This window comes from Thunnus maccoyii, chromosome 16 (assembly GCF_910596095.1).
Source record: "Thunnus maccoyii chromosome 16, fThuMac1.1, whole genome shotgun sequence".
Lineage (NCBI taxonomy): Eukaryota > Metazoa > Chordata > Actinopteri > Scombriformes > Scombridae > Thunnus > Thunnus maccoyii.
Window position 1 is genome coordinate 3,620,078 of NC_056548.1, and position 13,242 is coordinate 3,633,319.

The window sequence follows — 13,242 nt, forward strand, 5'->3', positions numbered from 1 at the left end:
CAGACGCCGTCCCATCTTCAAACCAATCAATGTCAAGCATAAGGGGACGCAGCCCAGCTAGGTGATGATGACAGGATGAAGGTATGTCATGTAAGGTTTTAGTGCTCTGCATAATTGCAACGTGAGACCAAAACTATCCGGATCAAATGTTCATAATGTAACAAAAACACAAACCTCGGTTTGGGCTTTCAGGTGTGAAAAGGCTCTAAGTCTCTGCAGGAATATCAACTTCTTTTAAAACTGAACTGACTGATCTGATCGGTTTCATTTACACCTGCTGTTGTGTGATATGCAAACTTTTTCATATCAAGGCTGTTCATCAACTGCAGAGACAGATATCATTGTGCAGTGCAGCGGTGAAGGATTTGCAAAATTTGGGATGAAGCGATGGTCCTTTCACTACAGACCAGATGTTAGATATGACAGATAGTATAAGCTACATTTTGCAAATTATTTATGGAAACATTTTCATCAGGTTCCACTCATGTTTGCATTAATATACAGTATATATTCTCTTTTTTGGGTGCAGAGGCTTCTCAAGCCTTTCAAAGTAAAATTCTGGCAGAAATTATTCATCAAACGGAAATTCTGGACTTTAAATATATCAAAATTGAGCCTTCACAGCCTTGAAAGGGTCAAATCTATCCCCTAGTAGAGTGTCACAGAGCTGAGTGTGAAAATAAAAACTGAAAATCGAGGCGAGGGTGTAAAGACAGAGCGTGTTGTTTGATGTACAGATCGTAAAGGAAGTCTGGACTGACAGCTTTTATCCTCAGGCTATCAGACTGATCAACAGATCCAACCCACAGCCTCTGCCCCCACACTGACCCACCTCACCATACAGGAAGCTTCACTCTGCCCCGTCTCCCACTCCCTCCACACACACACACACACGCACGCACGCACACGCACACACACACACACACGCACACTCAGACATTCACCCGCTGTCTGTATATAGAATCGTGCACATATATTTAATCGCCTGATACTGGTATATTGGTATGGTGGTATATTGTATTATTACTTTTTTTTTAATCTCTCCTGACATTTTATTATTAATTTTCTTTATTTTTATCATTTCTATACCTTGTGTTTCTTTGATAAACGGTATTCAGAGTGAAAGGCAAAGGAAGGATTTCATTGTACAGGGAAACTTGTAACTGTGCATATGACAATAAACGCTTTGACTTGACTGACGCTCCATGAGGAAAAATTGCAATTTGTGATATTTGGTTATATAAATACCACTGAAAATGTGTGTTCCATTTGGCTGGTGGACTTCCGGTGGGATCTGGATCCACTGGATTCCACTTTAGGGGCTTACAGGTCTGGACTTTTCCTTTTACCGAGAGACTGAGGAAGATTCAGCCTTATAAAAAGGAAGGAGGAGCGGTCGGGTCTGATGTCTCTATTGTCTCTGTCAGACCAGCACAAGTGAAGCCAAACTCAGCTCTTGACTGAGACACTGAACATTACTTTTGTCCATAAACGCCTCACAGAAAAAGCGCATTCAAACTTCTCAATTCAACAACAAAAAGTGTGTTTTTTACTGCCGTAGTACAGGTGCTTACATCCAGCCCGAGGTAGAGTGCAAATTAACTTTTTTTATCCACCAGGCAAATGGTTCATGAATGTTCTGATTTTATCAGCCACTCAATGGATCACCACTGTTTTTATGGCTGCTGAGTGAAGCAAATCTACCAACCACTCACATATTTTACCAGCATTTAGCTGCTAATTATGTGCCCTGCAGCCAAAGCTTTAGACTGTATGACTCAACACTGACCTCTGTGAAATAATCTTGTTTTTGACAAATTCTGTGTAACTCTGTGACATATTAGTTTTCTTCTGCGGTCTCTCCGCACAGGACTATAGTTTGGTTTTATCAGTAGATACTGAACACAGAGCAACATTATCATATTTGTTGATATCTTTAACCATCACCTTTGATCACACTGTAATAAACTCTTGTCATATTTCCAGGAGTTAAAGAAATATTTTAGGATTCCCTTAAAAATTAAAGAATCCTACAGCCTGAAACAAAACCACTTCTTCAATTTAAACCTTTTTGCTCCTTTTGCAGTGATTCAGCTGATTCTAACAAGTTGCCATCCTGACAAATAATCAATAAAACAATCACAATGAATTGCTTGTTAATATATTGAGGCTGCAAAGCACCGTTTAAGTTGTTGCTGGAGCTGAGCTTCTTAAATCCAGATAATTCTTATAAAGAGAAAGAATTTACTTTCAGGATCAGAGCAGAAGCTGCACCTGTTCAACCTGAATCCGAACCACTGGTCACTTTTCCCCCCGAAACGCACCGCAGTCAAAGTCTTTTCTCTTCTTCTATGGTAGTAAAGTTGGAGATTAAAAAATATTATTTCATGTCACGAACCTGTCAGTGGTTTCAGCCGGTGATCTGCTGCTGCTGTTGTTGTTGTTGTTGTTGGAGTTTTTGTCGGTTTTCAGCGCCTCCGTTGTTGCCGCCGCTGCTGAAGGCAGAAAAAAAAAACAGCTGTGACGCGTAAAAGTGAAACTATAAACACGAATCACATGAACAGACGCTTATTCCCTCCGCGTTATTCCTCCAAGAACTTCACTCCACGCGTTTCAGTATTTCCTTTATCCCTCTCTTTCCACTGGATTCTCAAAGTACCAGGTTTATGGGTCTGGCCGATTCGGAGACGTCACTGGTCACGCCTTTTTGGAGAGCTGCCCGGCAGCGCTGCTCACAGGAGGAGGAGGGTCAGTAACTTTACACAGCTGACGAATAAAATGCTTTTTTGGCATTATTTTTTTTTCTGTAGTCTTTATAAGACATATGCCATATATAAGTAGAAGTTAAGTGTTCTGATCAGACCACAAACTGAACATCTGTCATTTCTGAGCGGTCATCTGCTCAGTTAATCATTAAAAGAGATAGAACACAATAAAAAAAAACACCATGAGACCAAATGGAGCCACCAGCACAATTTATATCCACCAAGAAAATATCTGATCCTATAAACTGCAATTAACGCTGAACTGACATTTGAACAAAAACCTCCAGATTGAAGCTGCTGCATCTTTGGTTTGGATTTGATTCAACTTTAATCACCTTTCTGAGTCCATGTGATACATTTTGATTGTGTAAATTCACAATAAGCTGTAACTGATGTTATGATGAAGGCAATAAAACATCAGTATTACCTGGAGTCATGCTGTTTTACTGTTTATTGCTGTTTCTCCATTCACCAGTCACATACTGTATATTTAATGGCTGTAGCTACTTTTTTTCTTCCTCACACTACTGTTATTTTGTGCATCATAATCAATAAGATCACAATAATCCTAACTCTTCACTAGAAATATATTAGTTGCATATGTTGATAGAAATTCAAAATGTCTTTTTTATTGTTTAGATTCAGTTTTTTTTCCTTAACTGACTGTTTATTCTCTTTTTTTTACATTTGAGGCTATATTTTCTTCTGTATATCCTTCTTATATTCCAGTTTTGACATAATTTCCCAACAGGATCATGAATGTTTCCATCTATCATATCTGCTTTGAGTGTTGCAGTTTGACGTACTTGTTGCCTTTGTTGCATAACTTTGTTGTATGTGTAAATATTGTCCATGATGTGTCAGAGACAAATTCTCTGCGGTCATGTCTGAAGCTGTACCGTATTGCATAATATTATTCAAGTTCACCTTATTGTGTCCACTTCTTGCTTCTACAGGTGTCGACAGATCCGGAGGTGGCAAAGTGGTGAAGACACGACGAGCAGCCAGAGATGTTGATAATAAACAGCAGCAGCGGTGGATGTTTGAACATGCAGAGCAGAACTTCATCATCAGAAATGTATTATTTACTACGACGAGGGTCGTGTGACTGACAAAAACAGACCAAGATCTCAGATATTTGCTAATAAAAAACTATCAGAGGGCTGGAAAGTAATACAATTGGTTTAAAAAAATTAGAATTTTCCTTTTTTCCATTTTTTAGTTTTTAAGGTATTTGTGAGTATTAACTTCAGACCACCAAGCATTGATGTAAATCTTTGTTGCTTCATGAATTTTCATAAAGAAACACATTTGTTTATGGATTATATTACCACATAAGGTGATTCCCAATTATGTCATTATATACCTATAATACAGAGTATCAATTAAGTATGCAGGGTATCAAATTGATTCAGATGATGCTTTAAAATCAAGTTACGGTTAAACGTGCGTAGCAGCAAGTTTAGTCTGAGTCTCACCTTTGGGTTTATGTCAGTGTTGCTGATGAATTTACCTGTGTGTTTTGCAAACAGAATAATCAATCATACATTTCACAGGAGGAAACTACATCAGTGCCACCGAAGCTACTTGTCCTCTTTGCATTTCTCATCCAAATCGTTTCTCTCGAGATGACTTTGCTATAAACCATCTCAGACTGGTCAGTTGCAGTAAAGATGAACATGCTGTGTGCTGTGAACTGGTTTCAGAATATCTGTTGATTCACAGTTTTCAAACTGTTACCTCCTGTTGCCACTTAGAAAATGCCAATTTACAACAGAGCTTACAGAGCGGCTTTAACTCTATTAGAATAGAAACATAAATAGAATTTACATAGAGACAGACTGATGCGGCAGAGAGAAGCTAATGGTTTAAATTTTTCCATGTTTTTTGTAAAGACTCACAGGGAAACTTTGCATTGATTGCTTATTTGTGCTGTTAATGTGAATTTTAAGGGATTTTCCTGACGAATCAGTCTAATGTCTACAGTATATATATTACCACCACATACTGTATGTGTGGTCTGATGTCTAACAAGAAGGCTCAGCTTGAAATATTTTCTGCATAAGTCATGGTGTGATTCAGACTTTTCAGTTTGTCTGATGTTCTAGGCTTCACATGCCATGCTATATTCAGTTTAACCAGGGAATTACAGAACATCAAGTGCGATGTCACAGAAATTTTTAATGACTAACAGTTGCAAGTAATCTTGTTTAGCAACTTCTCTGTTATTCTGGTTTTTATAATGAAGACGAGGTGCAGAGTTATTATTCCCTATATGGAATTAAGACCAGCTCTTTTTCTTTTTAACAGAATATATGAAAGCTCTTTGTTCCATATAATAAATCTGTCTATCAAGCAAAGAAAAGTTCCAACTGAGTCTAAGAGTGCTTGAGTTATTCCTCTCTATATAAAAGTTAACAAATTAGACAAAGGAAACTACAGACCAGTCTCAATCTTATGTGTGCTGTCCACAATTATGAAAAGGATAATTTATGAACAAATTGAAGAGTTCTTTTCAGGGCTAAATATATTGTATGAGTTACAGTCAGGATTTAGAAGAGCCCACTCGACTCGGCTGAAACCTGTATTCTGTCCTTACCTGACCACATCAGGAAGGAGGTAGATGCTGGCAACCTCTGTTGTACGGTCCTGCTTGATCTCCAAAAAGCCTCTGATACTGTAGATCATTGGATCTTGTTGTACAAACTGATAGCTGTTGGTTCAGTGAAGCAGCCGCCAAATGTATTAAGTCTTATATTTCAGGTAGACTTCAAAAGGTGGATGTTAATGGGACACTTTCTAGACCTAAGCCCATAACTTGTGGGGTCCCTCAGGGGAATGTCCTGGGACAACTACTTTTTTCATTGTATATTAATGACTGTTCAAGTGATCTCTTTCTTTATGCAGATGATGCTGTCCTGTGCACTAACGTGAACGCCCCCTGCTGATTGGCCGGAGTAGTGTTGCGTGACTTGTTTACAGAGCCAATGCTGTGTATGGACACTGTACTTTTTTCAGTACACCCACAGAACGGACAGCTAGCGGACTGTGATGAGATATTCGCTGAATTTGCCAAAAAAAGTGTATTGGATTGGAATTGCTGACCCTACCTTTAAGGTAGGGCAGATAGCAATAGCAGCAAAAACTGCTGTAAATTATTTAGGCTGTATTCTCGATAATCAGTTTACAGGGGGAGGCCATGGCATTAAAAGCACTCAGGAAAATGTGTCGATAGACTAAATACTTAGCCAGAAAAGCAGTTCTGCTAGATAGTGTAACATTAGAAAATTCTGGCTGGGGCTCTGATTCAGTGTCACTTTGATTATGCTGCCACCTTCTGGTGCAGCAGTTCTCCACAACACAAAAAAACAAGCTGCAGACTGCTCAATAAAAGCTTATTATAGGTGTACTCAAATTTCCTCTCCGAACACATTCAGAGCCGGCACACTTCCAAAACCTTAATTATGTCAGCGTGGAAAGAAGGATGATACAAACTAAATTAGGTATCACTTACAGAATAATGAAGGATACAGCTCCCAGTTACTTCTACATCAGGGATCATCATAACAATGCAACAAGATGTAACTTAATAAACATCATTCCTTTCAAATTCAAGAGTTCTGTATGAAAAACACATTGTTATACACTGCTGCAGTTCTCTGGAACAGTTCTCCGAGTTCTCTGAAGCAACAGCAGACTGAGAGGGGTTTTAAACTTTTAATAAAGAAATGGTTTGTGTTTGGATAAGTTTGTTTTGCATGTTGTATGATTATTCTGCTTTGGTCATTGTTGGTTAGTTTGATTATATTTTGTTATTGCATGTGTTGCCTGACTTGAGTATCTGCCGTCCTACCCCCCTTTTTCCCCTCAGAGGACCATAATGGAAATAAGATTTTAGCTTTATTGTGTTTTTATCTTCAATAATTTAACTGTATGTCAGGACTGCATGACTATCTATCGATCTATCTGATAAATAATGGTGCGTCAAAATTTACACACTTTCAAGCTGACTGCAGGAAGACTTCATTTTCAAAACCTTTACATTTCTTTTGAGTTATAATTTGCCAATCTAGTGCTGTATTTACCAACTAGCCACTTAAAAGTAGCATCATTATTTTCATTTTTTAGGCTATTGGCCTTTTTGTGTATGTAGGTTTTTTCAAACAGTGGACATATGATTAAAATAAACCTTTTCAGTTTTAAGTTGATGATTTTTCAGTGTGTTGGCTCTAACTAGTTAAGTCTGAGCAGGATTTAGGGCTCCTAGACAACCTTTTTGATTTGACTTCCATCTTTGATTGAGGTTTTCTAAACCGATCTCAGCACTAGGAGGGGTGCATCCGAAGTCTCTTAAATTGCATCCACGTTTCCCTCACTTGCGTCTTTTCCTTGCGTCTTAGTCCCTCCCATCGTGGATGCATGGAGAGACGTGAGGAAACCAAGCGAGGAGAGAGGAAACGAGGAAATTTGTTTTAAGAGATATGAGACGTGCTTAAGGTCATCCTGCTTTATTGCAGCTGCCTACGGTGCGGCGGTGACCTCATTTCCATATTCAGATCTCAAGGCTTTACAAAAAAAAAAAAATCTGATCCACCAATGTCCACCAATCTATCATGCAGCTGTGGTGGTCAGCAGGTTCAGGGTTGTTCAGTTCTGTCTTTTACAGCTGAAATGAAATCTGAGTGGATTTGCAAAGCTTGTTTGACATTTTTAAAATAGTTTCCAAGGCCAATTTAAAGGGCCGAAAGAGTAGATCAGACTGATTTTGACCTTTTACTGACCTTTTACTTCTGTCAATGATGCCTGCTGATAATATAAAAGAGCAGAACAATGTTGGTAAAACTAGCTTCTAACCCCTTTGTGTCTGGGTAGACCAGAAAGTTGCACAGCAAAATTTATTCCACTGGGAAAATCACCCCATCGCCAACGTATTTGTACTGTCCACAAGTGTCTCAAGACAATATCTCTTCTGTTGAGTTATTTTAGTCCAGTATTGTCTGGAATTACTTACGTATTGGACAATTCTTCATCTTGATTTACGTCCAATGTCAACATTCAGTTCCAACACAAGAAGTATTGAGTCCTTTTGGAGTCTCGTCATGAACCAGCGATTAACGTTCTCCTTTTTATCAACCATAACCACGATCTTTGCATAACCATAACCAAATGTTTTAGTTGCCAAACCCTAAATTTACATTAACCAAAGTGTATAAGCCATAACCACAGTCGTTTCTCAGCCTTACAAATGTTGTAGACAGTTAGAATTTTAAAAAATCTGGCGCTGAATGTTAAAAAACCATCATCATTGAAGGTGATTCAGGGTTTTGCAGAAACGTCCAACGTCAACGCTGAGGTTGAGTGGTTGAATGGTTGAGAAAATTGGATAGTGCAACACAAAAATGATGGCTTCTTCCATTTTGGACTCTCCAACTCACTCCAAGGTCAGCACTGTAAAGATACTTTGCAGTTGGTCAACGGCATGAATTTATGTGTCAAACTGTATATGAAAGATCTGCATGAATTTACTAGCAAATGCAGTCATAATGGAGATTTCATTGAAATTAATTGATGAAATTTTGCTGTTTTTTTATGAGTCTGATTTTAGCCTTTTACGGTATTTAATAGCAGATATCAGTCAGTCGATGCTATCAGCTTACAATAAGATAGAGATGCTGAATATTTACTCAGTCTGCTTCATGCTATGTACAACCAGACACTGTTCCTGCCTCAAACTCAGATAAAGAGGAAATAACCCAGAATCAGAATCAGATTTATTTATTATATGTTTTCACATACAAGGAATTTGTCTTGGTGTAGTGCTGCATAACAAGTAGTGGAGAGAAAACAAGTATCTATACAAAGTGAGAAGAATTACCACAAGAGACAGGTGCTATGAATATATAAATATAATTTTACAATAAAGAATAAGTAAAAAATGTTCTATATGAAGAGAGCTGTAGAGTTTACACCATGTTAGATGTGATGAGTTCACGTATGTGCATTATAAGATTATAGATTTCACATTGATATAATTTGTGGTGACTATGAGTGGGATAGAGCGGGGGGGTCGCGGACCTTGTTGATGAGGCCGGCTGCAGTCAGGAAGAAACTATTCTTGTGGCGAGAAGTTTTTGGTCAAGACGGACTGCAGCCTCTTGTCGGAGGAGAGTGTTCGAAAAAGTTTATGTCCATGGTGGGAGGGGTCATAACATGCATAAAACTTAACAAACCTCATGTCAGTGTCTTAATGTCCACTGTAAATAAATGTGATAGAATTGGGTCAGTTTTTCCATCAAAACAAGAGATGTCGTAAGATCTGCTCTTGACCTAAACGGTTAGTCTGTAGCAACAAAAACTTTTGGGAGCCAATTTTCAGCTATAACGATGATCAGTTTTTGGCCGATATGAACAATTAGCAGCTTCAACCCCAAAATATCTGCTTTTAAAACCAATTTCACCATCATTTTTTTTCCTTTGTGAAAATGGACAGGGTAAAGGGAGGGATCTGATTGAAATACAAAATAAAAAACCAACAGGAGGAAAATCAAATATTGCTGCAGGTTTGGTTTGAGGAGTGTTTGAATTCTTTAGACGTGATGTGCTGAACATACAATCCGGAGCCAGAAACACAACAAAGAAGGAAGAAATGGAGTTTTGATAGAACTCCGCTTTGTTTTCTCCCCTCTGTTTGTTTACCTCAGATGATTCATTCATTCAGTTTTTTTTCAGTTCTTTAGAAATACAGCATGCTCGCTCTGATTCATAGATTCTTCTCCGCCTTCTTCAATTATCTTCTGATATTTCTATTTGCCATATTAGTCGACTGAAGCATGATGTTATATGATACGAGGCAGCACCAGTGGACTACTTCCCTTCCAAAAAAAAAAAAATCCTGAGTGAAGGGAGGAACTGCGTGTTCCCTCTTGTGTGTCCTCTCTCCTCCGTTTGCCTTTGCTCCAGTAGCACAGAGACCAGTAAGAGAAAGATAGATGCCCTCCCACTCAGACTGGGAAATGTGTGTGTGTGTGTGTGTGTGTGTTTGAATGAGTGTGTCATGTGCTTTTTTGTACAGGGTTTTCTGCACTGATGTAGACTCGCTCTGCTTCTTGCGTTTCCAAAAATTCTTTGCAAATTCAAGCTGATTCATCTTTTGCCCAAATTTTTTCCTTCATCATGTCTGAATTACTTTTATTGGCCCTCTGTGCTCCGGCCACTTTGGCAGTAATGACAAACGGGGGAGAAGAGGTTGGATTCCATCTGCCTGCTTCCTATTACTCCAGTAATAGAGGGAAGATTGAGCTGCACGGGCTCCGACGTGAAGCACTGGTTAGGTCGGGAGGGGACTGATGGATTATTAGCATCAATACAGATCTATCTTCTGAATGAAAGGAGCTGAACAGAGCGCAGGTTTTGAGAAAAAAACCAAACATATCCTCTCAGAGGAGCTGGAGGGGAGGAACTCAGAGTTGTGCTCAAATCCAATTCAAGTCTATATTTTAGTTTTATTGTGATATAAAGTGGAAATATAATTGAATTTTGAGTTAAATTAAGTGCAAATAGTATCTAATTAATTTAAGCTTTCACTGTACTGTCCATTTACATGACATGTAGAGGTAAAAACCAATAGATTTTCCTGCCAATTAAAGCCAAACCTTTAATTCCTGAAATATACTGTTATTTTAAAACTAAAAAAAAAAAATCCTGAATTACATCATGTCCTTCCCACACAACTGTATCCTATCAAAGTATTTTTTGAGCTCTTCCCAGCTTTTAATTGTGACTTGGATCCAAACAAAGAGCAGTGTGGGAGTGAGGAGGAGCGGCAGGACAGGTTACCTTGAACTCTTGTACCTTCAGTCTGGTGGAAATCCTTCCCTTGTCTGGGCAATTTAGGACTTTTACGAAAATTTACTGGCAAGACTGCTTTCCGTCCTTGACCAGAAGACACAAACCCTGACGGCAAACTCCTTGTTCATCAAGGATATGGGCTCCACGACAGAAATCACATTTACACTTTAAGTAATTAGCTGGTGGTCCTTTTAGGAGCTTTTATGATTCTGTTTCTAACATTACATGAAAGAGATGCAAGAGTCAGAGCCACAGAGTGCTGACTTATCACATTTCATGGCCTCAAAATCACCAGGTGTAGATGTGGCAGCAATGCAAACATCAGTGTTTAGTTTCTGAGTTTAGATCCTGGAGCTCCTTCATTTCTGCAACTATGTATTTGATCAAACAGGCCCAGAGGTGAGTAAATGGTAAGTTTTGGGGTTTAAAGTGGCTATAATTGATATTTTTCATAATAACAATGTATTAAATGTCAGTGTGTAATGTGTTTGGCTTGTAGTGATGAATCTACAGAGAATTATCAGTGTCTCTGCAGCTCCTCTCAGCTTTACGGAGCTTTAAAGTGAGTTTCAGCTCATTGTTTAGTTGTCCGGCTGCAACTTTACTGTTTTGGTTCACTCTTAGCGCTCACATAGCGCTATTTTCAGAGAAAAAGCTCTAAAAACTCACTGTACACTACCTGCTCAGCGCCAAACAGCAAACAGACACAGTTAGCTGTAGTGTAGCTGGTGAACATAGTGGAACATTTAGCAGCTAAAGAGCCAGATATTTCCCTCAGGAGTTGGTAGAGAGCAAAAACAGAGCTATAAGAGAGTGAATATTGGACTTAAATTCACCAGGTGGACAGAAACACGACTCCAAATGAATAATAATGTTGCTCTGTAACTGCTGGATGTGGAAATAAGCAACTGTTTGCTAACAAGGGGAGGGGGAGCTGCGGAAGGTTCATCACTATGAGCCACCAACAACCCATTACACACTGACATTTCATGAATTATAAAAAATATCAATTATTGCCAATTTAAGGTTTGGTTACTTTAAAATCTTGGGTAGGTATAAGTACGTTGTTAAGGTTAGGATAAGAATATTAATTTGGGTTAATACTTCATTAAGTTTAGGGTTGAGTTGTTGTCATAAATAACATCACTGTCATTATAAACTATGGCCACTAGAGGTCACTGTCACTTGAATGTAAACATGTTGTTTTGAGGCACTTCCTGAAATGACCTTCTGACGTTTTTCTTGGGATTAGTCTCAAAATACGGAAACAAAAAAACAAAAACAGAATTTCCTGAAATACAAGAGTTTATGAAAATAAAAAATCATGTTTTTTAATTCAGGTACAAAGGATGTGAGATGTATTTGGCCCATGTACTCTACCTTCATCCAAACACATATAGACTCAGAGACAAACAGAAACTGGTACATACACTTCACCTTCCATCAACGTTGTTTACTGGTATCATCTGCCTGTTGCTATGGGATTTTTAGCACTCGGCCTTCTCTCACTCACGCTGGTCCTCTAGAGAACAAACAAACATACACATAAAGGACATTAAGGGAGAAGGATTGGTATCACAGGCCTGGATTCTCACAAAACTGTGTTTATTTTTGTGAGGTAAGGGTAAGGGTTGCTGGCAGAAAGTGGAAAATGAGTCAATCATATTTTTAATCTGCTTTTAATTAACCAAGTTATCTGGGTACACATTCAGTGGAGTGCTCTGCTTTTTATGAAGCAGTGATACTGTTTATTTTAACTTAAACAGTTTCTAAGATAGAAACTTTGGAGTTTAAAGAGACGCTGTCGGGAGAATTTCTTTCTTTTTATATGTTAAATGAAGACACTGGTAAAAGATAAGTGTTTAAGTATTCACGCAGTTATGACACGCAGTTTATAACCTTAGTAAAAACATCATAACTGGATTGAAATTTAGCTAATTTTGGAGCATTTAGATAAAAATCTCTTTACCTTCTTTAAATTAGAGGAGCTGGTTTTGTTGGTCAGTGTCCAGTATTGCGACAAGTCTTCATATCTAATCAGTTAATGCGGGGGAGAGGGGAGTTCAGGGTAAATTTGTGAGTAATGTCGATTTGGAGAAAAGCTGAGTAATAGACTGAGTGGGGCCAAGAATTTGAGTAAAAGTGAGTCAAGTTTATGATATTGTGTCGCCATGCCTCGATGATGATGGTGAGAATAGCATGCATGTAACATTACTAAAGCCAATAAGTGATGAATCATCCTTATTCATGAATCATACATCAAGAATAGCCCAATTTTATGCATGATTCATGATGATGAAGATACAGAAAAACAAAAATGCATGGCAAAATAGCATATTCAATATTTTAGAGACCCCCCCCCCCCCCCCCAAAATGTCATAAATCATGTTTTCAGGGAAGCTCATGTCTTATTAAGAGGAGCCAAGCTGCCCGGTAGTTTGCACCTTGAGTTAATGCCCTTTTAACAAAACTATCATCTGTTTAAAACCATGTCAATTAACTTCTATTCATAAATCTCCTTCCCTCCTCAAATAGCTTTGCAACCTCCTTTGTTTCAGATAAGGAGACACTTCACCTGAGAAAATCCTTCTTACAGAGGAAAAGAAAAACGAAGAAACGTCAGAACAGC

General features: G+C 38.4%; 1 protein-coding gene across 5 annotated transcripts in view; it reads right to left on the reverse strand.

The window, feature by feature from the left end:
• The window catches only part of esr2b (estrogen receptor 2b), a 41,553-nt gene extending 38,902 nt beyond the window's left edge, over positions 1-2,651 (reverse strand). For 3 of the 5 annotated variants that reach the window (XM_042387828.1, XM_042387830.1, XM_042387829.1), the window contains exon 1: positions 2,399-2,650. The gene's annotated coding sequence lies outside the window, so the exon portion shown is untranslated. Of the gene's footprint in view, positions 1-2,398 lie in introns of all 5 variants that reach the window. The other 2 variants (XM_042387831.1, XM_042387832.1) reach the window with 1 other exon arrangement.
• Positions 2,652-13,242: the final 10,591 nt, after the last annotated feature.